The 27,078-nt window shown below is 43.6% G+C and overlaps 2 long non-coding RNA genes across 2 annotated transcripts; both read left to right on the top strand.

Annotated features, from left to right (window-relative positions):
- Nucleotides 1-4,801: 4,801 nt before the first annotated feature.
- Nucleotides 4,802-10,503, top strand: LOC140724443 (uncharacterized). The gene is made up of 3 exons (XR_012098134.1): nucleotides 4,802-4,913; nucleotides 6,427-6,996; nucleotides 10,260-10,503. It is a non-coding gene; the product is annotated as an uncharacterized lncRNA (long non-coding RNA).
- Nucleotides 10,504-18,991: 8,488 nt separating this feature from the next.
- LOC140725730 (uncharacterized) lies at nucleotides 18,992-25,216 on the top strand. Its single transcript, XR_012098438.1, has 2 exons — nucleotides 18,992-19,449; nucleotides 24,854-25,216. It is a non-coding gene; the product is annotated as an uncharacterized lncRNA (long non-coding RNA).
- Nucleotides 25,217-27,078: the final 1,862 nt, after the last annotated feature.

The raw sequence follows: 27,078 nt of genomic DNA, 5'->3' as shown, positions 1-27,078 counted from the left end.
GGGTTACAGCAGCAGAAGACCATGAACATACACTCAGTGGCCACTTTATTAAGTGCAGGAGGTACCTAATTCAGGAGGTCACTGATTCTACTGTGTACTGTTTCTGAGTGAATTGGAGAATGTGCATTATGATTCAGGAATCTCAGATTTATAGAGTGTGGAAGATTAGTTAGCCAGGAGTACCCAGGCTTTTATTATTTAGGGGTAGTTACTTACTTAAGCCTATCACCCCTACTGGGGCATAGGTCATCAGAGTCCTCTATCCTGGACCAGTCTTTCAAGTTGTCCCCAGGTGTAGCCCATCTTCTAAGATCCTTCCTCTCCCAGGGATTAGGTTTTGAAGTTTCTGTTGGTGTTTTTGTAGCCCAGGGCTTTAACAGGATGGGGTTGCTAGCCCCTTGCCCAACCCTTACTCTTTTCACAGCTGGGCTTGGGACCATTCATGGCCGAGTTCATTTAGGGGTAAATTATACACTATCTCACGTCATCCCAAAGAATTGTACAGAACTAGTTAAGTACATTTTAAGTGTAGTCAATTCCATGTTGGAACTGCAGCCTCTAGTTTCTGCACAGCAGGATCTCAGGAACAACAATCTGCTTTGGAGACATTGGTCAGAGTTGGCCTTGATGACAAAAAATGGCATCAAAACAGCAAAGTGGAGTTACTGGACATCTTAAATGCCACAGCAGTTGTTCTCTCTCCTAGTTTATCTCTGTAACCTCCTCTATTTCCATCCTACTCACCTCCAATCCTGACATCTCCCATACCCCTATTTCCATCTGCTCCGCCATGTGTAGTTGCAATTTCAACCCTCTAAACTTGAACTTGGAAATCTGCTCCCTAGATCACTCCTCCTCCCTATTACCCCAACCCCTACTAGCTAACTTTTACAACCAAGCTTCAGGTAACTAGTCCTTACAGCTCCTTAAACAGCCAATGTTAAAGTCCATTTGTAATTCTCCTGAGGTGTTTAACTGAAGGTTGATTTGCAGCTTGAGTCTGTGGTGAGGAAGGCAAATGCAATGTCAACATTCATTTCAAAAGCCAGGATGTAATGCTGACGTTTATAAAGCACTGGTGAGACATCACTTGGAGCACTGTGAGCAGTTTTGGGCCCCTTATCTAAGAAAGGATATGCTGACATTGGACAGGGTCCAGAGGAGGTTCATGAGAATGATTCCAGGAATGGAAGGCTTATCATCTGAGGAGCATTTGGGCTCTGGGCCCTTACTCACTGGAATTTAGAAGAATGGGTGTTGGGGGGGGGGGAATCTCATTGAAACCTATTGAATGTTGAAAGGGTTAGACAGAGTGAACATGGAGAGGATGTTTCCTATGGTGGGGGGAGCCTAGGACCAAAGAGCACTGCCTCAGAATAGAGGGATGTCCATTTAGAACGGAGTTGACGAATTTCTTTAGCTAGGGATTGGTGAATCTGTGGAATTCATTGCCACAGGAGGCAGTGAAGGCCAGATCATTGAGTATATTTAAATCAGAGTTGATAGGTTCTTGATTAGTCAGGGTGTGAGAGGTTGTGGGGAAAAGGCGGGAGAATGGGTTTGAGAGGAAAATGGAACAGCCATGAAGAAATGGCAGAGCAGACTTGATGGGCCAAATGGCCTAATTATGCTCCTATGTCTTATGTTTCTAAGGAAATTCCATCTCCCACCCCCCCACCCCCCATCCTCACCACATTCTACAGAGGTTGTATTGAGATCATCCTGAGCAGCTGCATCACTGCCTGGTTCGGAAATTGCACCATCTCGGATCGCAAGACCCTGCAGCGGATAGTCAGGTCAGCTGAGAACATCATCGGGGTCTCTCTTCCCGCTATTACAGACATTTACACCACACGCTGCATCTGCAAAGCAAACAGCATTATGAAGGACCCCACACACCCCTCATACAAACTCTTCTCCTTCCTGCCATCTGGGAAAAGGCCCCAAAGTATTCGGGCTCTCACGACCAGACTATGTGACAGTTTCTTCCCCAAAGCTATCAGACTCCTTGATACCCAGAGCCTGGACTGACACCAATTTACTGCCCTCTACTTTGTCTATTGTCTTGTTTATTATTTATTGTAATGCCTGCACTGTTTTGTGCACTTTATGCAGTCCTGGGTAGGTCTGTAGTCTAGTGTAGTTTTTTTGTGTTGTTTTACGTAGTTCGGTGTAGTTTTTGTATTGTTTCATATAGTACCATGGTCCTGAAAAATGTTATCTCATTTTTACTGTGCACTGTACCAGCAGTTATGGGCGAAATGACAATAAAAAGTGACTTGACTTGACTTGACCTGACTATATCAAAGCCACTAAATAAATGAATGCATATTTTATTATTTTTGAAAAGCTTTTGACCAGAATTCTTGCAAGCCTTGCCTAATAGCAAGAGGGCATCCAACCTAATGGTATATGCCAGGATTTGTCATTCCCAGAAACTGTTTATCCCATTTTATTACATACTTTTGTATTTCTTTTCTTTCATATACTTGATCACTTTTCATTTACAAGGATTGAAGCTGTTCCCCTTAGTAACCAATCTATGTGATAACTTACATCTACTTGAGAGAGCAAAAGGGATGTAATAAACTGATTCCACACAGAGACTCTCCCTCAGCACTTCATTATAGAATCGGTCTGTATTATTGTGCTTTAGTTTCTGGAGTTGGACTTTTACTACAGCCATTGACTAAGCTGCACACCAGTTTGACTTGGGAGTACATCGACAGTCTTTCATCGACACTAACTATAACCTCAGTCACTCCTGTTCTCCGTCCTATCACAGACATTCCCTTTATTCTGTCCACCTCTCCCCTTCTCTCAGTGTTTCATTTCTAACTTTTCCTGTAACTGATGAATGATCCCCGACCTCATTTGTTAATTCTGTTTCTCTCTCCAGAGGACCAGAATAAAAAAAGCGAGGATGTAATGCTACGCACACAAAATGCTGGAGGAATCAGCAGGCCACTTTCATGGAAAAGAGTAAAGCTGACTTAAGCTAAGGCTTTATAAGACATTGGTCAGACTGCTATTACAGTATTGTGATCAATTTTGGGTCCCTTATGCAAGGATGTCCTGGCATTGGAGAGGATCCAGAGGAAATCCACTAGAATGATCCCTGGAATTAAAGGGTTAATGCATGAGGAGTGTTTGATGGCTTTGGGCCTGTACTCACTGCCACTTTGAAGAATGAGAAAGGACCTCATTGAAACCTAGTGAATATTGAAAGGCCTAGATAGAGTGGACATGGAAAGAGGGTACAGACTCAGAATAGAAGATGTCCTTTTAGAACGGAGATGAGGAGGGGTTTCTTTAGCCACAGGGTGGTGAATCTGTGGAATTCATTGCCACAGATGGCTGAGGAGGCTAGTCATTAGGTATATTTAAAGCGGAGGTTGAGAGATTAGTGATTAGAAAGGGCAAGAAAGGTTATGGGAAGAAGGCAGCAGAATGGAGTTGAGAGAGATTACAGGCTCGATGGGACAAATGGCTTAATTTTGCTGTTGTTTCTTATGGTCCAGAGCTGCTGGCTGACCCTCTGAGCATTTCTAGCACTTTTGGGATAATTGTAATGAAGAAGTCTGGCTAGGCTGGGATTAGAACAGCTCTCACTTAGCAGAGAAGATAATAACTGAGGGATATAAATTTCAATTTGTTGGTAGAAAGATCAAAGTTCAGGAAAATGCTTCTCACTCAATGAAAAGTTCTGAAGCTCTCCCATCTTCCGAGTAAAAAAAAAAGGCAGAAAATAAACAAAATGTAATCACTTGGAGTCCAAAATGGGATTATGTCAAATAACTACTCTATTTTGCACAGCATCAACAAGATTGGCTGAATGGCCTTCTATTGCCATAAGTTTCTATGATACCTAAAACTGGAAACTTCTGGTATTGAATTACTTTCATCTGTATTTAGTGCTGTGCTTCCAACAAGACCTGGGGGGGGGGGGGGGGGCAAGGCAGCATAGCTTTTAGGATAACTCTTTACAGCCCATATGATCAGATGATTGGGGTGTCCTTAAGTAGCTTGTATGTACTTCCCGAGACCGTGTGGATTTCCTCCAGGTGCTCCACTTTCCTCCTGCGTTCCAAAGACATACAGGTTAGGGGTAGTAACTTGTGGATGTGCTACGTTGCCACTGGAAGCTTGGCGACCCTTGTGGGCTGACCCCAGCACATCCTCAGTCTGTTGGTCATCGATGCCAAATGATACATTTCGCTCTATGCTTTAAAGTAACCAGTAGAGCTAATCTTTAAACTTATTTAAAGACCAAGCTCCAATCCAGTCACGATCTCTCACCATGACAAGCAGAAGAATTAAGTGAATAATTAATCAGAGCAGATAGTTTCCTTTAAGGAGACAGGAATCATGTGGACAGATTATGGAGAATGAGTTAGTGGTCCAGGTGTGGAATACATTTTACACAATACATGCCAAATTTACACATGTCCCTGGAGCCTTATTCAGTCCATGTGGAATCAAACTGTTATTCTTAAATCAGTGAGTTTTGTTTGCTGCCGGCACTATTTATAAGAACTGAGATCCAATAGCTACTGGGTATATAACTAATGTCTGATTTTTACTATATTGCTGTCTGGGATTTTTTTTTTGCACATCCTTGCATTTCTTCACCACTCGTTACCTAATCATTTATTAAGAAACATTTCTTAACAAATAATTAGTTTGACACTATGAGCTCATGAAAGTAAATTGACATTACCGGTTGAATCAACAGAATTTTAAAAATTTGGGACAATTATTTACATCAACTGTGCGACGTTACTCAGTTTTCTGGAATTTAGTGTGCTTTTATCTGTACTTACTGCTGTACTTTAGACAAGTCTGAATTCCAAGAGATTTTTTTTCATCTAAAAAAATTCGAATCCAGCCCAGAATATCTTCAGAAGATTCAGGTAGTGTCCTTGTATTTGTTTTGTTTTATTCATTTGTGGAATTTAAGTAAAACGAATAAGGCTGGCATTGATTGCCTACCCTTATCTAAGCAGCTTTGTGGCCATTTTGAGGGCAAAGTGAGAGCCAACTATTTTGCTGTGGCATAACAGCAAGCCAGATGAACTGTTTAACAATATCCAGTGATTCCTGACAACAGCAAAGCACATGAACTTTACATGGTATCCTATGTTGGTTGTTGTGTTTAAAAATTCCAGGCTTTTACTTAGAGCCAGGATAAGTTCTGTCTCCTACTTTGGATAGTTCTATTTTGCTTCTGATTTACTTCTGAAGCCCGTTCCGTATTTTGCAATTTATCATTGAAGATTTAAATTTTTTTTAAAAATCCTTCCTGCCGCATAATATTTCCAAGGACGCAGATATATAAATCTGTGGGTGGGGGTGGGGAGGGATGGTAGCCAATTGAACAATTATAATTACAATCGCGTAGATTGTGTTAGAAATCTGATTCATGCTCAACAGGGGTTGGTTGATATAAACCCTATTATCAAATGGATTATTTAGCCAGTTAAAACCCAAGGACACTTAGCAACCTTGGAGACCCTCCAAAACATTGATTATTTTTGTATATTTTTATATGATGTTATTAGCTGAGTGTGCTTTGAAAAAAACACACTTTATTTTCCTTAAATAATCTTAAAGAGGACAAATCATTTGATCCCAGAAAGCATCAGAGCCATACCCAACATGTACTGTATAAAATGAGATTATGAGATGTTGAATGGAAACTTTGTCTGCTCAAGGACACAATGATGAATTCTAATGTAACCCTTTTTAACCCACTCCTCTTAATTCCACATTTCTTTTCAATTTCATCCTCTGTCCGGTCACTGTTGCTCTTTCTACCTTTCTTCTGGTATCTCCTTTTATTGTCTCTTTTCCCCTTTATCCCTCTATTTCCCTATCTTTCTCTCTCATTTCTCTCTTCCCCCTTTATCTGTCATTTTCCCCTTTCTTTTTTGGACCCCTTTTCATTCATTTGATCTCCTTCTCTCTCTTCGTTGTCAACAAGGCTTGAAGGCCCAAGTGGCATCATGTTGGTGATGACAATGATTCCATATTCAGTTGCATCTTCTTTGCTGACAAAGTCAGAACTTTTGCCCTTCTCTGGTACAATATAGTGATTTGCAAGCCCACTGCAGAGGCCATTAAGAGTCGACATGAATGAGAATGAGAATCAGAGTCAGGTTTATTATCACTGACAGCTGTTGTTGTTTAGTGGCAGCATTTAAAAATTTATTTTATTCAGAGATACAGTGCAGTATAGGCCTCTCTGGCCCAATAAACTGCACCACCCAGCAACCCACCTATTTAACAAAGACCAATTAACCCAACAACTGGTATGTCTTTGAACTGTGGGAGGAAACTAAAGACAAGGGGTGCCTACTGTTCCATGCTTAGACTGCACTTCAGGAAATCTGATCACTTGGATGTTCTTCTCCTACTTGCATACAGGCAGAGGGTAAAGAACAAAGCTTCAGAGATAAGAGGTGGTCCTGGGAGGCAGTGGAGCAGCTACAGGATTGCTTCAAGTCAATGAACTGGGCTGTGTTGAATAACTCGTCTGTGGACCTGAGTGGTTGTTATGGACTTCATAAAAACAATAGTAGACGAGCGTGCCCCCACAAAATCATTCAGTGTCTTCTCCAACCTGGAGCCTTGGATTGGCCAAGAGATCCACAACCTGCTGAGGGCCAGGTCAGCACCGTTCAAATCCGGCAACCAAGGAAGTTCAAAGAGGTCCAGGTACGATCTTCTGAAAGCCACCCCACAGGGAAGGTGGCAGTTCTGGACTAAATCTAATGCTCAATAGTTGTGGCAGGGCTTGAAGGCAATCACTTCTAACAAAGTGAAATCCAGCAACACACTGTAAGTGACAACAGGGCTTCGTTTCCAAATGAGCTCAATGCCTTCTATGCTCACTCTGACTGTCAAAACGTGGAGGAACCATTATGAACTTCCACAACCCCTGGTGATCCCATTATCTCAGTCTCTGAGGCTAATGAGACCGCATCCTTCAGGAAGGTGAGTGCAAGGAAATCGTTTGGCCCAGGTGGGTACCTTGCCAAGTACTAAAGACCCGTGCTGATCAGCTGGCTGGAGTGTAAGGGTTAGTGAGATGTGGTCATTCCAGAAGCATGGTGCCACTTGTCCAGCAAAATCTTTGCTGGTTTGATATGATGCAAATGGTGCACATTCACTGTTTCCATGTGACCAACAATTCTAATCTTATCTTCTGAAACTAGAGCTCTCCATCCCAGGCACCATCCTACTGAAAAAGGTTAGTCTAGATGCAGGGTCTGAACCTGAAATATCTACTGTCTTTTTGCCTCCATAGATGCTGCCTGGATACATTGAGATCCTCTGGCAACTTGCTATAGACTTGATGTCCTAGTGAATGCCCTCAGCATCCTCTCCAATGCTATCTCATCTTTCCTATGGCATCGTACGTTCTACAGGATTTGAAATCAGTCAGTGCCTGCTATTCTGACTGCCACGCCACTGCTGAGGCAGAGTTGAAAGTATGAGGTGGAGTTAGGGTATTCCTAGTTGAGAAATCCAGAAGAAGAACATTTCTTCTTCTTTGGAAACCCCTTGGACTCAGGGGGATTTGCTTTCAGAGAAGTTTAGATAGTACATGGATGGGAGGAGTATGGAGACCTATTGTCCAGGTTCAGGTCGATGGGACTAGAGAATAACTGTTCAGCATGGAATAGATGAGCTGAAAGACCAACTTCTGTGCTGAGGTTTTCCATATCTCTAGGGTTCTGGTTTTAACATTTTGAGGTGACTGATGAGGCCCGTGCGGGATTCTTCCAGAGGTGGCTAGTTTGCGAGGTTGTTCCCTCCTTCTGCCCTCCTATGTGGGCTTCTCTGTGCATCCAACACACTTGCATGTGGTTCTTAATGCAGTCCTGAAAGCTGAGTGTGCGTGGGACAGAGATTCCCAGGAGTCAGATCCGGAATCAGGTTAGTTTATTGTTACATACAGCCGGGTGCAATGAGCTTCCTTCCTCCTGTGAAGCTCACAGAGTGAAGAGTCTGCCTAGGGTTAATTGATGCTGCAATAAATGAAAAACAAAAGAATTGTGCAAAGTCGTGGACGTGTGATGAAGGACATCCGGGGATATTGGGCTGGTAGGCACTGTGGATGAGGGCTGGTGGCCCACCATGTCAGTCAGCTCCCCCAAGTAGGTGTGTCTCGAGACTGCAAGTCCGGGACATGAGAGCCGGTGACTCCCTCGGCACACGAGTCATCCAGTCCAGAGTTCGAGGCCCAGGGTCCTGTCGTTGGCTGTCGATACTGAAGATCAAAGCTCGAAGTTTGACCCGAAGTCTGGAGGTTGAAGGCCGGTGGCTGGAGCCCTAGATCTATGAGTCTGAAGTCCACTGGGGAGGTCACAAACCTGTCCTGGAGTTGCTGGACTGTCTACGTGGGTGTGTTGGGAAGCAGGCTGTTGCTTTGTTGCTGTGTTGTTCTGCCGAGTACCGTGGGCATGCTACGTTGGTGCTGGAATGTGTGGCAACAGTTGTGGGCTGCCACCAGTGCACCTTTAGGGGGTGCTGGTTGTTAACGTGAACGATGCATTTCAGCGCACGTGGGATAAATCAATGAATCTGAAGTAGTGCAAAAACAAATGCTGAAGTGGCTTTAACAGGAAATCTGACAGAGATAGAATTCGGAGTTTGGGAATGTGGCTGCACCACTGGGAAGGGGATGTGAAAGAGGTGAGAACTCAGACTTCCGAAAACAGTGGGGAAGAAACTGTACTTGAATCCAGTTGTCCAGGACCTACTGTAGTTTCTTCCAGAAGGTAGAAGTGAGAAAGGGGGGAATGAGTAGGGTAGCAGGCATACTTGATGATATAGTGAGAAGTTGGTGGAGATGTTGGATTTCTTCGAGGGAGCTTTGTGCACATCCTTGAACACTTACCTTGTGCCCACCTGCTGATCTCCTCTGCACAGAGATCAGGATAAAAGGAGAGGGAAATTCATGTTCAGGCGCAAATGAGAGGATAAATTAGGAAGCAATGATTATGGGGTCATAGAAGAGTACAGCACAGAAGCAGACTCTTTGCCCCACCTAGTCATGCCTAGTCCCGTCGACCAGCACCTGGACCATAGCTCTTCATACCCCTCCCAAATATGCACCTATCCAAATTTCTCTTACATGTTGAGATCAAGTCCACATCCGCCATTTCCACTGGCAGCTTGTTCCACACTCTCAGGAGTTTCCCCTCAGGTTCCTCTTGAATATTTATCCTTTCACCCTTAGATCATGACCCTGGGTCTAGTCTCACCCATCCTCAATGGAAAAAGCCTGCATGCATTTACCTTATTTCTGCCCTCATCACTTGTATACCTCGATCAAATCTCCCGTCATGATCTCAGGAATTAAGTCCCTGCCCATTCACCCTTTCACTATAACTCAGTCCCTGTAACATAGAACTTGTTACAAAATGTGATGATTGTAGGAGGAAAGAAATTCTGAGGCAGGCATGGGATTAGGCAGCTTTAGTGTTGTTTGGAAGTAGGAAAGAGTGGTTGCAAAAGCGTTGTTTCAAAATATGAAGGAGGAAATGCAAAACGCTATTTACTGTTGTTGCTGTAACTTGATTGCAAATGGATTGGGATGACGTTCATTTGAAAAGCAACATACTGATAACTGGTCGTATATCAGAAATTTAACTTGCTTCTCTCTCCACAGATGCTGCCTGACCTGCTAAGTGTTTCTGGCATTTTTGCTTTACTTTGGTAATGCTGATTCCTCTGATCAATCATGTTGGTTAGCTGACCATCACCCACCCCCCACCCACACTTTCTATCTCCTCATTCACTGCCCTGCAAACACTTTAAACCACTTTTTCTAATAGTTACAGACAGGAAATGCTGGATGAACTCAGCAGGTCAGGCGGCATCTATAGACACTTTGGGCCGAGACCCTTCCTCTGCACTGAGAAGGAAGGGGGGAAGATGCCAAAATAAAAGGGTGGGGGAAGGGGAGGGAGGCTAGCCAGAAGATGAAAGGTGAAGCCAGGTGGGTGGGAAAGGTTAAAGGCTGGAGAAGGAGGAATCCAACAAGAGAAGAGAGTGGACCATAGGAGAAAAGGAAAGAGGAGGGGGATCCAGGGGGAAGTGATAGGCAGGCAAGAAGCAGCAGAGTTATAATACTGTTTACATTGTAATATCAGCTGAAACTTACGTGTTTTTGCACATTGTATTCTATATCCATACTTTAACTGCTAATTTATATTTTTATAATTGTTGAATGTTGTTATTTATTGCAGGTCGTGCAAACATCCCACAGCAAATTCCTAATGCATGTGAATGTATTTGGTGAATAAAGCTGATCCCTGATCCCTGATCCTTGTGCATCTACCCTTCTGATAATCAGTTTGGTGCTGGTGAACCTCAGCAAGTTCTGGCTGGTGGCCGATGAGTCAAGTTTATTGTCATTTCGACCATAAACTGCTGGTACAGTACACAATAAAAACTGAACAACGTTCCTCCAGGACCCTGGTGCTACTTGAAACAACACAAAACTACACTAGACTATGTCAGACAGGACAGGGCTACACTAGACTACGTAAAACAACATAAAAACTGCACTAGACTACAGACCTGCACAGGACTACATAAAGTGCACCAAACAGTGCAGGGCAGTACAATAATTAATAAACAAGACAATAGGCACAGTAGAGGACAAATTACAATATAATAATAAATGATGTAGATGTCAGTCTAGACAGTATTGAACAGTCTGATGGCTTGGGGGAAGAAACTGTTGCACAGTCTGGTCTTGAGAGCCCGAATGCTTCGGTACCTTTTGCCAGATGGCAGGAGGGAGAAGAGTTTTTGCGAGTCCTTCACAATGCTGTTAGCATTGTTGAAAGAAGGAAAACAACTAAGTACTTCGTAAGTCACACTTTTTCTGGTAAACGATCATCGTAAGCCATAGTCTGTAATTTCCCTTTGGATTTGGAGGCAATTCGATGTAGCAGAATCGAGGCAAGGCGAGGTCATTGCCGAGAGTGAGGAAGAGCTGAGGTTCCATTGACTTAAGCGCTGTGCCGAATTGGAAAAGTCGGGTACTGGCTGAATCGAGGCGGTGAGGGCCAAGTCCCAAAGCCAGACTGTACCGAAGCAAGTGCACCCAATGTTTGGATGACGATTAAGGCACCATGTCATATAGAAAAGGCCAGGATGTCTGGAACTGAGGTGAGGGATGGGCCTCTTCAGCTTGCTGCTTGGCTCTGTGATGAACTAAGGGTCCGGGGATAGACTCTTTATCGGCCAGTTCAGAATGCTATTTGCTTGTATTCATTATTTACATGATTTGTTTTTTTTTTCTCTGCACATTGGGTGTTTAATGGTCTTTTATTTAATGGGTTCTTTTGGGTTTCTTTGTTCCGTGGCTGCCAGTTAGGAGATGAATCCCAAAAGTTGTATAATGCATTCACACTTTGATGATAAGTGTAACAAAACCCATTGATGAAGGTAGAGCAGTGGATGTAGTATATATGGATTTGATAAGGTTCCCCATGCCAGGCTCACTCAGAAAGTAATGAGGCATGGGATCCAAGGAGACCTTCCTTTGTGGATTCAGAATTGGCTTGCCCACAGAAGGAAAAGGGTGGTTGTAGATGGTTTGTATTCTGCATGGAGGTCGGTAACCAGTGGAGTTCCGCAGGGATCTGTTCTGGGACCCCTCCTCTTTGTGATTTTTTTATAAATGACCTGTATGAAGAAGTAGAAGGGTGGGTTCGTAAGTTTGCTGATGACACAAAAGTTGGGGTGTTCTGGACAGTCTGGAGGGTGGTCAGAGGTTACAGCGTGACATCGATAGGATGCAGAATTGGGTTGAGAAGTGGCAGATGGAGTTCAACCCCCAGATAAGTGTGAAGTGGTTCATTTCGGTAGGTCAAATTTGCAGACAGAATATAAAATTAATGGTAAGATTCTTGGTAGTGTAGAGGATCAGAGGGATCTTGGAGTCTGTGTCCATAGGACACTCAAAGCTGCTGCGCAGGTTGACTGTGTTGTTAAGAAGGCTTATGGTGCGTTGGCATTCATCAACGGTGGGATTGAGTTCAAGAGCTGGGAGGTAATGATAAGACTATATAAGAACTTAGTTAGACCCCACTTGGAGTACTGAGTTCAGTTCTGGTCACCTCACTACAGGAAGGATGTAGATACTATAGAGAGGGTGCAGAGGAGATTTACAAGGATGTTGCCTGGATTGGAGAGTGTGCTCTATTAGAATAGGTTGAGTGAAATTTGGCCTTTTCTCTTTGGAGTGACGAAGGATGAGAGGTGACCTGATAGAGGTGTATAAGATGATGAGAGGCACTGATTGTGTGGATAGCCAGAGGCTTTTTCCTGGGGCTCAAATGACCAACGCAAGGGGGCATAGTTTTAAGGTGCTTAGACATAGGTACAAGGGGGATGTCAGAGTTAAGGTTTTTACACACAGAGTGGTAGGTGCATGAAATGGACTGCCAGTGATGGTGGTAAAGTCAGATACAATAGGGTCTTTTAAGAGATTCTTAGATAGATACGTGGAGCTTAGGAAAACAGAAGGCTATGCAGTAGGGAAATTCTATGCAGTTCTAGAGTAGGTTACATGGTCAGCACAACATTGTGGGCTGAAGGGCCTGTAATGTGCTGTAGATTTCAATAATTCTATGATTCTATGTACTTTGAACTTTGATAAAATGTGGCAGGTTATGGACTAGGTAACATTCTATGAAGTTTGGCATCCATAATCCCAAAACAGCTGGGTTTAATTTCTACCAGAAATACCAGATTCTCACCTTTGAACGCAGCAAGCATCTGATTCAACATATTCATTAGTCTGAGCTTTACCCAGTTAGTCATGGGATAGGGTTTTGTCGGCAGGGCTAGAATCTATTGTCTGTCCTAGCTGGTGCCTGGACTAAGTGGGATGCCATTTCAGAGGCTGTTAATAATCAACTACATTGGTAGGTTTGAAGTTACACGGTGGTCATACTACAAATTTCCTTCCCTCAAGCACATCCATGAAACATACAGGTTTTTATAACTGTCTAATAGTCTAGATTACAGCTGCAAACTTTTTAGTTACAAATTTATTGAAATTAACTTCTCTAGCTTCGAAGTCACATCCCTAGATCAATAACACAGAGCCCTGGACAGTAGCCCAGAAGTCACATCTCCAGATCAATAACACAGAGCCCTGGACAGTAGCCCAGAAGTCACATCCCTAGATCAATCACACAGAGCCCTGGACAGTAGCCCAGAAGTCACATCTCCAGATCAATAATGCAGAGCCCTGGACAGTAGCCCAGAAGTCACATCTCCAGATCAATCACACAGAGCCCTGGACAGTAGCCCAGAAGTCACATCTCCAGATCAATAACGCAGAGCCCTGGACAGTAGCCCAAAAGTCACATCTCCAGATCAATCACACAGAGCCCTGGACAGTAGCCCAGAAGTCACATCTCCAGATCAATAACGCAGAGCCCTGGACAGTAGCCCAGAAGTCACATCTCCAGATCAATAACACGGAGCCCTGGACAGTAGCCCAGAAGGTCGTATCCCACGAATGGAGTGGTGCCTCTACAGTTCTACTTTGGTTTTGGGATGAGCAGCAGATCTATTTTCAGACCATCATCAAGGCTGCCATTCCAATGTCGAAACTTTGCTTCCCTGTACACTGCATCGTTCACACATAACCTCTCCAATATGTAACTTGCTGAGGAGCCAAGCTCAACAAGAAGCAAACTTCAAATTATCCTGAGCTTTGCTACTCACACCTTAAGAACTTAGAACGGTACAGCACAGTATGGGACTTTTGCCCCATGACTTTGTGACCATGTACATAAATCCACTCTACATTCCTCCACTCACTTTAAAAGGATGTCCTCTGCTACTGGCCATTGCCACCCTGAGAAAAAGCTGCTGGCTGTTCACTGTCTATGCCTCGTACACTCAGTGCAGCTACCACTGAGTGTGGTAGCACGTGGTTATTTGAGCCACTGTCATCTTCCTGTGAGCTTGAACCAGTCTGGCCATTTTCCTCTGACTTCTGTCATTAGCAAAGCCCACAGAAGCACTGTCACTGGATCACAAACACGAGAATATTTACAGATGCTGGAATCCAAAGGAACACACACACAAAATGCTGGAGGAACTCAGCAGGTCTGGCAGCATCTATGGAAAAGAGGAAACAGTTGATATTTCGGACTGAGACCCTGATTTTTTTTAAATTTTTCGTACTATTCTCGTAAACTCTGTGAAAATCCCAGGAGATCTGAGATACTCAAATCACCCATTGGGCACCAATAATCATTCCACGGTCAAAGTCACTTAGATCACATTTCTTCCCCATTCTGGTGTTTGGTCCGAACAGCAACTGAACCTCTTGACCATGCCTGCATGCTTTTATGCATTGAGTTGCTGCCACACGATTGGCTGAATAGATATTTGTGATATTTGCATTATGGAGCAGGTGTACAGATATACCTAATAAAGTAGCACTGAATGTCTATCAAGTCACCATATTACCCTCCTTCACTCCAAACATAAAAACCCTAGGTCGCTCGACCTTTCTGAATTAGCTCTCACTCACCAATCACTCTTCATCTATGGCTTCCCTCCCCCACTTACTATGTTCACTCACATTTTCCTGTGGATTTGGAAAAACATGCACCATTGTTCCTTAATCTCACACCCCCATTAAACAGTTCTGTCACCTTGCCCCTAGATGCTGGAATTTTAACCCTAAACTCCACCATTTTGCTGCATCTATTTTCAAAAGAGCACGTGAAACTTATCCTTTAAACTCCTCTACCCACCTTCTAATTTTTGTTTGGCCTTCATCCTTTGTGCATTAAAGAAGCTGTAAATTACTGGTAGCAAACTTATCAAGAGTTGTGGTGAGGTAATTTTACAGCTCTATAAAACTCTGGTTAGACTACACTCGGTGTTGAGTTCTGGTTGCCTCAGTATAGGAAGAATGTGGAAGCTTTAGAGAGTGTGTCAAAGATGCTGCCTGGATTGGAGAGCATCTCTTCTTAAGAGGATAGGTTGAGTGAGCTGGGACTTTCTCTTTAGAATGAAGGAGGATACAAAGTGACTTTATAGAGGAGTATAAGATGATAAGAAGTATGGATGAATGAATGAATGAAATTTTATTTTGGTCAGTACAGACATAACAAAAAGCATCATTTTCAACGATGATTTCATAAGACAGAATTAAATAATAAAAATCTTTAAAACAGACCGAAAGGGTGTGGGCTGAAGCTACCCCTTATTACGCCTATCCCTCTTACTTATACAAAAACATATTTGGCATCAATCATCACATAAGAAACAAAAAAAGTCATAATCTTTTAACACAAAATCCAATTCCAAGTATCATTTATTTACATTACTCCCATTCATTTAAAATCATGTATTTTAGATCCGTTCATTAAATTATTTTAAAATAATTTTTAAACTTGTTAAATGTGGTGCATGTTTTTAAATTCTCACTACAACTGTTCCATAGATTCACCCCTCTGACTGAAATACAATGATTTTTTTACATTTGTTCTTATTCATTGTTTTTGAAATACACATGTTCCTCTCAAATCATGTTGACTTTCTCTCATTTTAAACAGTCTTTGGATATTTTGTGGTAACTGTCCATATTTTACTTTATACATAATTTGTACTATTTTAAAATCTATGAAACCTCTGAATTTTAAAGTGTTTAGTTGAATAAATAGTGGATTGGTTGGCTCATAATAACTTGTCTTATTTATAATTCGTATGGCTTTCTTTTGGAGTAGAAAAATTGAGTTTGTATTTGTTTTGTATGATTTCCCCGTACCTCGACACAGTAAGTCATGTATGGGACTATAAGTGAACAGTATCATGTATACTCAGATTCCTAATTTAAGAAATCTTGTGCTTTGTACAGTATTGCAATAGATTTTGACAATTTTGCTTTGACATAATTTATATGTGGTTTCCAACTTAATTTATTATCTATTACCACTCCTAAACGTTTTGTTTCAAATACCTTATCAATTTCAACGTCATTTATTCTAAGTTTACTGTATGAGTTTGGTAAACAGTTTTCAAACATTATGAATTTAGTTTTACTTAGATTCAGTGATAATTTGTTAGTATCAAATCATCTCGTTATAATTTTTAGTTCTTTCTCCACTGTATCCAAAAGTTATGTGGTGTCAGATGCTTTTTTTAGATCTAGGAATATTCCCACTGTGTATTCATTTCTTTCTATAGTGTTTGATATTTCTTCTACAAAATCTATTAATGCTATTGCAGTGGTTCTGTTTTTTCTGAAACCATATTGCTGTTCACAGAGTATATTATATTTTGTTATAAAATCATTTAACCTTCCCACAAGTATTTTTTCCAATATTTTGGAAAACTGTTGATAAACTTGACAGTCACTTCCTTTTACCCAGAGCAGCAATGGTTAGTATCAGGGTCTCCAACTGGTGCTAGGATGGCTCAGCATATCATTGGGACTCAACTACTGGAACTGGAGATGATCTACATCTCTCGATGCCTACGGTGTGCTTGTGACATCATTAAAGACCCATCCCATCCTGGACACTGTCTGTTCAATCTCCTGTCATCTGGTAGGAGATACAAAAACAGCCAAGACAGTAAGACTGAAAAACAGATTCTTTCTAAAGGCTGTTGTACACCCTGGCTTGCCAATGGCCTTTTGAGTATTATGGACTATCAAAGTCACTTGCTGCATGTAAATATGGGAATTTTTTTTTTAAATTAAGCCGTACCACATGCATTGTAAATATCTGTTTTGCGTGGACTGGAACAGCACTGCAAGCTCATTGTCTTGACCAAGGTGGTTGGAGGAAAGTTTAGGGGAGATTTGTATTTATTTATTTAGATCTACAGTGCGATTAGGCTCTTCTGACCAAATGAGTCACGTTGCCCAGCAACTACCTATTTAACCCTAGCCTAATCACGGGACAATTTACAATGACCAATTAACCTGCCAACCAGTACGTGTTTGGACTGTGGGAGGAAACCGGAGTACCCAGGGAAAACCCACACAGTTATGGGAAGAACATACAGACAGCACAGGAACTGAACTCCAAGCTCTGATGCCCCGAGCTGTATTGTGGCGTCCCCATGCTAGAGATGTTAGAGGCAGGCTTTTACCCAGACAGTGGTAAGTGCCCGGAATGCACTTCTGGGGGTGGCAGATGATACTGATACTTTAGGATCATTTAAGAGACTTAAATATGCACATGGATGATGGAAGAACGGAGGGCTATGTGCAGTGCAGGAGGAGTGTTTAGATTGACCTTGGAGTAGGTTTATATAGGTCAGTACAACATTTTGGGCCAAAGGGCCTGTGCCGTGCTGTACTGTTCTATGTTTACGCTCTCTGTTCCAAATGTTCGGATTAGGACAGGATTTCTGGAGATAAAACTTTTTAGTTTAGTCAGCAATTCCTTAAATGAAAGTTTCCAAGCCCTTGGAACAACCCACAAATAAACCCAATTTAATCTTCCACTCAATATTGTTACCTACATCACATCGGTGAGTACACTTCAAAAACCATTTCATTAGAACTTCGGTCATGCAGAGGTTGTGAAAATTATTATATAAATGCAATCTTTTTTTTCTTTACTTTTGACAGACAATGTTGAATAACATAATAAGGCTTGTGTTGTCTCCAACCATACTGCATTCTCTGGTTGAAACGGAATAGCAGTCTTATGTGTTTTAAAGTACAGTGCTTAGTGTTCATATAATTACATACCATTTCGTAAGAGAACCTGTTACACTTGACTGTGGCTTTCTGCTTTTGGAGTTAAGGGGCTGTTTCCTCTTGCCTTCTCTAAGACCGATCACCTTGTCGTGGTGGAGAGGCTTGTGAGTTCCTGAGATCCCGAGAGTGATGCCGTTCAGAGTTTAGCCATGTGGCACTTAGCTCCTGCAAGGTCCCCCATGGCGGTAAGGTCAGCGGGGAGCTTCTAGACAGACAGCGATCAAACCAGCACCTCAGTGGTGTACCTAGCAGATGATGACGATGGGTCCCCAGTCGACTTGCACTCCGTACCATCAGACGCTGACCGCGATCCGTCCAGATGTGGTGTCGGCCCGTGCGTCTGCCTCCCCGTGGTAAACAGACACGCTCGGGCATTCTCCATCGAGGGAATCCATCCCAACAACCTGGTTATGTAGATCCTGGATTGGCCTTTACAGCCGACTGAGACGCGCCAATTGACAAACCCTTTGGAGAACATCACGGTCGACTCGCGTGATCTGGATCACGGCTGTGAGGAGCCAAAGCAGATTCACATCTGGGATGCAGGTTATTGATCAGTTGCCACTATTGACGACAACTTCCTTCACTGAGCTGATAATTAAGAGTAGAATTAGTCAAACTGGATTTTTCCCATATATTGTGGACATACAATACCTGGGCAATTTTCCACATGGTGGGCAGACGTTGATGCTTTAATTGGCAATTGATTATTTGTTTATTCATTGAGATACAGCACTGAATAGGCCCTTCTGGCCCTTCAAGCTGCACTGCCCAGCAACCCCCAATTTAACCCTAGCCTAACCACAGGACAATTCACAATGACCAATTAATCTACCAACCGGTGCATCTTTGGACTGTGGGAGGAAACCAGAGCACCCGGAGGAAACCCACATGGTCACAGGGAGAACATACAAACTCCTTACAGGCAGTGGCAGAACTAAGCCCGGGTTACCTGTACTGTAAAGCTCCCGTGATGTTATAACATGTGTGGAGATACAGTGAAGAGGTCTTGTTCGTGTGCCATGCCAACTGATCATTCCATACATAAGTATAGGGTGGCACAGTAGCATAGTGGATAGCGTAACGCCATTTAAAGCACTGGTGACGCAGGTTCAATCCCTGCCACTGTCTGTAAGGAGTTGTACGTTTTCATTGTGATTACATGGGTTTCCTTCAGGTGCACCGGTTTCCTCCCTCATTCTAAAAATGTACATGTTAGTAGGTTAAATGGTCACAAGGGCATAAATAGATGGCAGGGCCTTGTTGGAACCAAAGGGCCTGTTACCAAGCTGTATCTCTAAGTTAAACGAATTTTTAAAAATAGGTACATCAAGGTCATTCAAAATGAAAAGAGAAAAAACAGAATGAAATTTATGGTATTCAGAATATAATCTGAGTCCTGATGCATGTTTCTGACACAAAACATCGACAATTCCTCTCCTCCACAGATGCTGCTCGACCCGCTGAGTTCCAGCAGCAGATCTGTCTGTTGATGCAGAATGAAGTGTTACAGTCACAAGGAAAATGCTGTCCAGGTGGGCAAGCAACGTGCAAGGCCACGACAAGGAAGAGTGAGAGATCAAGAGTTCATGTTTGACACTATTCAGAGGGCACAGCCTCGGAATACAAGGAAATCCCTTTAGAACAGAGATCAGGAGGAATTTCTTCAGCCTGAGGTTAGTGAATCTGTGGAATTCATTTCCATGGACATCTGTGGAGGACAAGTGATTGGGTGCATTTACGCAGAATTGATAAGTTCTTGATTAGAAAGGGCATTAAGTATTATGGGGAGAAGGCAGGAGAATGGAATTGAGAGGGATAATGAATCAGCCATGATGGAATGGTGGATTAAACTAGATGGGCTGGAGTCAACTTGATGGGCCAAATGGCTTAATTCCTCTCCTATGTCTCAAGGGTCTGATAGTATGGGAAAAGCTTGGCTAATGCTGGAATACAGATCTTCAGCTAGGACATTGTCTGGCTCCATAGACTCTTTGTCTCTGGTCTTTGCTGATAGTTTTTAATATCATTGACTGTAAAGGACAGGAAGCAGCACTATGTGAATATAAATCCTTTCTTGGGAAACAAAACTGCAGATGCTAGAATGTGAGTCAGAAGTGGAAAATGGTGGAAGAACTCAGTCAAGCAGCATCTATAGACATGGAAATCTGTTCAGTAAATGGTTCGTGAATGGATGAGACCAGAATTCCAGGTCTGGTGTTTGGGGTCTCGTCATTGGCGAGCCAGAGTACGAGGCCTAGTGTTCGGTGATCAACGCGTCCTGAGATTGGTGGCAGGAACCGAAGGCCTGGGGCCGAATCGGAAATCTGGGAGTCAGAGCTGGATGCCAGGTCCACTGGGAAGTCAAAACCTGATATCTGAAAGTTCGATGGAGGCTGGAGGCCTGTCCAGGGGCTAAAGGAGGGAGGAATGGGGCTTGTTTTCACTGTTCTGCTCTTTCTATGTTGTTCTTGCGAACATTGTGGGCTGTTACATTGGCGATGGAATATGTGAGGGCACCTGCAGTCTGCCTCCAGCACACACTCAAACATTTCACTTTATGTTTTGATGTACATGTGATAATGGCGGTAGCATAGCAGTTAGCGCAATGCTATTAGTGTTTGGAACATTCCGGAATTCGGAGTTCAATCCCGGCACCGTATGGAGAAGTTTATACGTATCTTCCCGTGATCAATTGGGTTTCCTCCGGGTGCTCCAGTTTTCTTCCACAGTCCAAAGATGTACCTGTTAGTAGGTTAATTGGTCATTGTAAATTATCCTGTGATTAGGCTAGGGTTAAATAGGGGTGTTTCTGGGTGGTACAGCTCGTTGGGCTGCAAGGACCTGTCCCTTGCTGTATCTCTAAATAAATACATAAATAAATAATCTTGTGTTTAGGGTCTAGGATTCTTCCTCAGAACTATGAGATGTATGAGTGAAGAGTTTGCATGCTCGAAGCAGAGCTTGGAGCGGTGTGAGATGTAAGAGAGACTACTAACCTGCTGAGTTCCTCCAGCATTTTGTGTGTGTTTAAATGGAGATGGAGGCGGAGACAGAGCAGGTGAGAGGAGCATTAGTACCGGCCATTAGTGAAGCCTTTTAAAGAATGCGGGTGTGAAAGCAATATAACCTGATAATGGGAAGTGATAAGAGTGCAGTTAATCTAAAACACAAGAGATTCTGCAGACACTCGAAATCTTCAGCAACACACACAAAATAATATTCAAAGTTCAAAGTAAATTTATTCGCAAAAGTACATATGTGTCACCATATACAACCTTGAGATTCATTTTCTTGTGGGCATACTCGATAAATCCAATAACGATAATAGAATCAATGAAAGATCACATTATGTCTTGTATCTCTAAAACGTTAAACTAATTGGAAAAAAAACAGGAGACCGAAATACAAGTCTAACTTAGTTTTTACTTTAAGCGAGGTGTATACCTATGATGTTGCAGTGTAATAACGTATGCTATTTATGTAAGCTTACATATAACCCACAATGCATTATGTAAACAACAAAGAATGCTTAATCAAACAATAGATTTATAATATTACTGAAATATTAAATACATGGCTCTCCTCCCTACTTAGCTATAAACTCCAGCTCAATGTAGAATGCATCTCAACCTATATACACACTGAGACACCCCTTGTGTTCACACTTTGATCTCTTCAGAACGAGTTTGCAGGACTAAAAGCTGAAACAAATTGAAGGCTCCTCAAACAAGGAGGTTTGAGGTTTCACTCCTGGACAAGCAGTCCTGACAAGGGACTTCAGAAGTGATCAAAAGTAGGTGTACACACACACACACACACACACACACACACACACACACACACACACACACACACACACACACACACACACACACACACACACACACACACACACACACACACACACACACACACACACACACAGTCTTTCCTGACTGTCCACACTGCTTGGAAGAGAACCTTTTGGCTGTGAAATAATCACAAGTTCTGAGGCCTTTACCGTGGTGGTTGTAGGAGTTGTCTCAGGAAGTTGTTCTGACGGCTCTCTGGACACATTTCTTCTCTAACAACTGACCCTGGTCTCCCCAACTGATCGATGTGTCATCTCCAGTTGATATCAGATGCAGTCTCCACTGTGTAGGAGAGAGGTCCAGTTCTGTCCCTAATCTTTCTGAGTAACCACTTTTGATCACCTCTGTAGTTCCTTGTCAGGACTGCTTGTCCAGGAGTGAAACATTGGACCTCCTTGATTGAGGAGCCTTCAAATTTGTCTCAGCTGTTTGTCCTGCAAACTCCTTCTGAGGAGATCCAAGTGTGGACACAAGGGATGAGCCAGGAACTGATGTTGGCTGTGGAGAGTGCTACATTACAATATTCAAGGAGGGAATTAGTGAGCCTCCGTTTCAGTGTTAGTGTAGTGTGTTCTGCTGCCATTGCTCACCACAACACTCTTTAGACTCTTGACAAACCTTTCCACCAAGCCGTTTGTAACTGGGTGATACGATGCAGATGTAATATGTCTCATTCCAGCCATTTTCAGGAATGACTGAAACTGTTGCACAACGAACTGTGGTCCATTGTCACCAACTGTGTATTCTGGAACACCAGTCCTTGAGAAGAAGCTTCTCACCATTTCGACAGTGTGCAAAGCTGTAGTGGAGGCCATTGGGAACACTTCTGGCCACTTTGTAGCTGCACCCACTGCTACCAAAAACTTCTGTGCCCATGAATAGTCTGGTATAATCTACATGAACGCTCTGCCAGACAACTGTGGGCCATTCCCAGGGATGAACGGGCACTGCTATTGGCATCTTCTGGGAGTTTTGGCATTCCGCTTAGTACATGGCAAGCTGCTCGATCTGCTGATCTATCCCAGGCCACCAGACAAAACTCGAGCCAACACTTCCATTTTAACCATACTTAGATGACTGGCATGTAGCTCCTCCAGCAATTTACTTCTCACCTTGGATGGTATAACAGCTTTCAAGTTTCACGTAAGGCAAACTCCATTAAGGGCCATTTCATCCTGGTGCCGTCAGGGGAATTCGACCCCGTCAAATTCAAGAGAGTTTCTGATCTTCTAGTAGGGGGTCAGGAGGCTGCTCACTGACTCCTGGACCTGCTCCAAGGGAAAGGGGCAGTGAAGGACTAAATGGAAGAGATCCACACTCTGACGGGTAAGACTGGGTGTAATGAGAGATCCCTCATCACTGCTCTCCAGTGTGGGTTAAGTGCTGGGGTTTGGCACAGGATCGCAGTGCGTGAAGAGCAGGACAGCCTGGATGACCTGCTAAATCTGGCCATTCTAATTGACAACTGGGCAACTGAGTGGCACAGTGAAAGGAAGCCCCGAGCTTCCTACTCCTTAGATAACCATCTGTCTTCACCCTCTCCGTCATTACCCAGTGCACAGTCCTCTGAGGTCTGTAGCTACATGCACCTATCTCAGGAGGAATGAGATTGACACAGGAGAACAGCTTCCTGTCTCTACTGCAGTGATCCAGGATGCTTCTGGGAATCATGTCCCAAATGCCCAGTAAAAGAGGGTATTTGTCAGCAGAAAGGGGAATTCTGATGGGTCGATTCTCCTTGCAAACATCTTCTCCTAATTGTATAATGCTCCCAGCTTCCTTGTCCTGAGGGTCGCAGACCCATGAGCTGCAGGATTTAAGGACTCTGCAGCAGCCAGTAACCTCATGGATATCTCTCTGGCTCAGAGACAGAGAGTTGCGACTCAGCATTTGAGAGAGAATGCTGATGTCAAGGCTCTTGATGGTTGGCCTCTGGGTACTGGCAACATCCATTTTTCCTCATAATTCCTCCAATTTGTGCTAGAAGGCAACCATGGGGAACAGCTCCCCTTCTATCTTGTTGATTCAGCTGAACTACTGCTGGTGTTTGGCCTTCCCTGGCTATCTCGTCATAACCAGGGACTGGCATGCCTCTCTATCTGTCTGAATCCAGCTCAAACTCTTTTCAGTGCATCCCCTCTTGTGCCGTCCACTAGTGTGAACATATTTGGTCTTCTGACCTTCTTAGGGTCTTCAGTTAGAAGAAGGCCACCTCCCTGCCTCCACACCAGCCATACGACTGTGCTTTGACCTCTTACCTGGTACTAGTCCTCCCAGGACCAGCTCGTTTCCCTCCCTTATCTCTTAAATGGTGGCCATGGAAGAGTACACCAAGGAATCAATGGACTTAGCATTTATCCATCCACCAACCTCGCCAGCAGGGGCAGGCTTCTATTTTGAGGCCAAGAAGGATTGAAAGCTCTGTCCCTACGTTGATTATCAGCCCATCAAAAGCATCACGGTGAAGAACTGCTACCCTCTTCCCTGGTTGCCTCTGCATTTGAAAATCTCCAAGGAGCAAATACCTTCTCCAAGATAGATCTATGCGATACTTATAACCTGGTTCATATCCGAGAGGGGGGGAGAGTGGAAGACAGTGCCCAACACCTTCACTGGCTACTATGAGTACCTCACGATTCCATTTGGTCTGGCCAATGCCCCTGCTGTTTTTCAGGCCCTGGTCAACAATGTGGTGCAGGACATGCTGAATCAGGTTGCCTCTGTGTATTTGGATGACATCCTTATCTATTCCCACTCTCGCGAGGAACACTTCCAGCATGTCTGGAAGATGCTCAGACGGCTCCTCAAGAACAGCCTTTAAGCCAAGCGGGGAAGTGAGAGTTCCATAAAGAGCAGGTGTCGTTTTTGGGCCGGATACGATAGTCACCGCTTCCAGCGTTCAAATGGACCTGTGTAAAGTTCAGACAGTCACAGAGTGGCCCGAACCATTTACGGTCGAACAGGTGCGGTACTTCCTGGGGTTTGCAAACTTTGGTCACCACTTCATCAGAAGCTTTAGTTCCATCGCGGCCCCTATAAATGCGTATGTTAATCAAAATGGCTTCTTTGTTTTGTTAAAAGTAGGAATGCTTCTTTGTTATGATAAGTGCTTTCTCTTGCAGTTTATTTGGGTTTAGAGTTGCTGATAATGGGGATTGTATTTATTTGTTAACCAACTGGGATTAATGTTATTCTCTCTTCTGGGTCTGTAAACTACTGTTGGCAGGCACTTGGGGAGTCGGCGCGAGGGGTGAGAAAGAGAGGACGCGATGCTGTAAGCTGGGCGACAGAACGTACCCCGAGCGGGGGTCCGAGGCCAGGATTTTCGACGAGGAGACGAAGACAGACGTGCCAGGGGTGATTGGTTGATCACTTCGGGTGGTCCTGAGCTGCGAGTCGAGGAGGTCTGAGGGGATCGAATGGTGGCCGGAAGACTTCGTTAATTGAGCTCCAACAGTTGTGCATGAAGTGGTTTGGACTTTGATAAGTTTTGGTGCCTTTTCTTTATTTTCTTTTCCTTAATATATACTGTATCATTATTAATCACTTAGTTCTAGTAAGATCTATAAAGTGTAATCCTTTAATCGCATATGGTGTACTGTCTGTTATTTGGTGAGGTGGGGACATCACACAGCATCCACACAAGCTGACTATCCAGTTTGGCGGGGCCGAAGGCTGCTCCCCCTAGACGGAAGCGAGCTGAGCGAGCCTGAGGCGAGCCAGGGGGCTACACGGTCTAACAACAGTGGTGTCTTTAGTGACTTTATAGATCACATTGGAGCTGTGCTTAGCCACACAGTTATGAGCGCAGAGAGAGTACAGCAGTGGCCAAGCATGCTTCCTTGAGCTACCCTGAGGAGGAGATATTTTAACCTATTGTCACTGACTGTGGTTCTATCAAGGACAGGCACTGTCCTTGAACCTCCTTGTGAAATGCAGAAAGGGGAGGAGAGGGGAAGATGTTGCATCATTTTGGACTGGTGGGTGGAATTAGAGAAGGCTACATTCTTTTGAAGAAACTTTCTTTCTGGCTCTGTCAAGTTGTCCAAAAATTGTTTCACAAGGAGTATTTACTTTTTCCCTTGTTTGGGAAGCAGAACAATTAGGGGTGTTGTCACTCCCTGGTTTCATCATACATGTATTTCTGAATATGTCCTTCCACACTTCCAAGCCCACATCAATGTAACAGCAAAATGTCCTCTTAATTCCGATTATCACTGCCTGCCCTGGGGGCTTAGGGTAAGAACTCCACCTCTTGCCAAGCCCCAAACCTAACTATGAACACAAGAGTAGCGAAGGAAGGTCATAACTTTAGTCTGAAGAAAAGTCAAAGTATAAAGAATGACCTTAAACGCAAGTGATTCTGCAGATGCTGAAAATCCAGACCAACACGCACAACCTGCCCGAGGAACTCAGCAGGTCAAACAGTCCTGTTTGAAGGGTCTCGACCCGAAACGCCGACTATTTATTCATTTCCATAGATGCTGTCTGACCTGAGTTCCTCCAGCGTTTTAGCGTGTTTATAGTATGCCTACAGTATGTGTTATACAGAGGACATAAGGTTTAAAAGAACTATATTTTTAGGAAATATATTTTGACTGCTTTGAAGTTTTGCAAATGTTTCACTCAAGAGTTACAGGTACAGAGTCGGGTCCACACCTGTCGGAAAGAGTTAATACTGACGTGACGTGAGTGGGGCCGCGGTGCTTTCAAAAGACTTTTCGTAGTTATACTGTCACTCGTGAACTTTCTGCGCTGCCATCGTCAACAGAAAAATGGCAGTATAACTGGGGTCTTAACAAAGAGTGGAAAGGAAGACAAACACCGACACGAGGAGGAAAACAGGAGTGAGGAGCAAATTGAACGCCAGAACAGTCAGATAGAGTGACAGAAAAAAATAGAGTGGGGGAGGGAGGCGGGGATTAAAATTCCTCCGATTCCATATATGGCAATAACAGAAAGGCAAAGTGATTTCGTGTCCGTTCGCCGTTCTTAGGGTCACACAACTCAAAAACAAAAGGGGGAGAGTCAGCGGCCGATCAGAGGGTGTGGGCGAAACTTGGATTCTACCACTGGGATCCCACATTCCTTCAGTGCGACTTGGCACTGAGCCGGGGCAAAGTCTCTCCCTCTCTTTGTCGACTTTCTTTTCACCACAAACACTCGCAAAAACTCATTTCCACTTACCCCGAAAGTGCAGCCACGCTCAGAACTATTTTTCTCCCCTTCTCCCCGCGCTTGGTTTGTGACCCCACGGGAAGCCCTCCCACCGCCGGAGAAGAGAAAAAAAAGAAAATTAAAAGTTGGAAAAGAAGGGGTAGGGGGTGGGGTCAAAGTTTGTTGTGAAGTTGCTTGGGTCTTAAGTTTTGTTTACACATATATCGACGTGTGCGCGCGCGAGAGAGCGAAGTTGACAAAGGCTTTTTTTTCTCCACGGTGAGTTTCACCGTT

Source organism: Hemitrygon akajei, chromosome 3, assembly GCF_048418815.1.
Source record: "Hemitrygon akajei chromosome 3, sHemAka1.3, whole genome shotgun sequence".
Classification (NCBI taxonomy): Eukaryota; Metazoa; Chordata; class Chondrichthyes; order Myliobatiformes; family Dasyatidae; genus Hemitrygon; species Hemitrygon akajei.
Note: the sequence above shows the minus strand (reverse complement) of the source record. Positions and strands in the feature narration are given on the sequence as shown.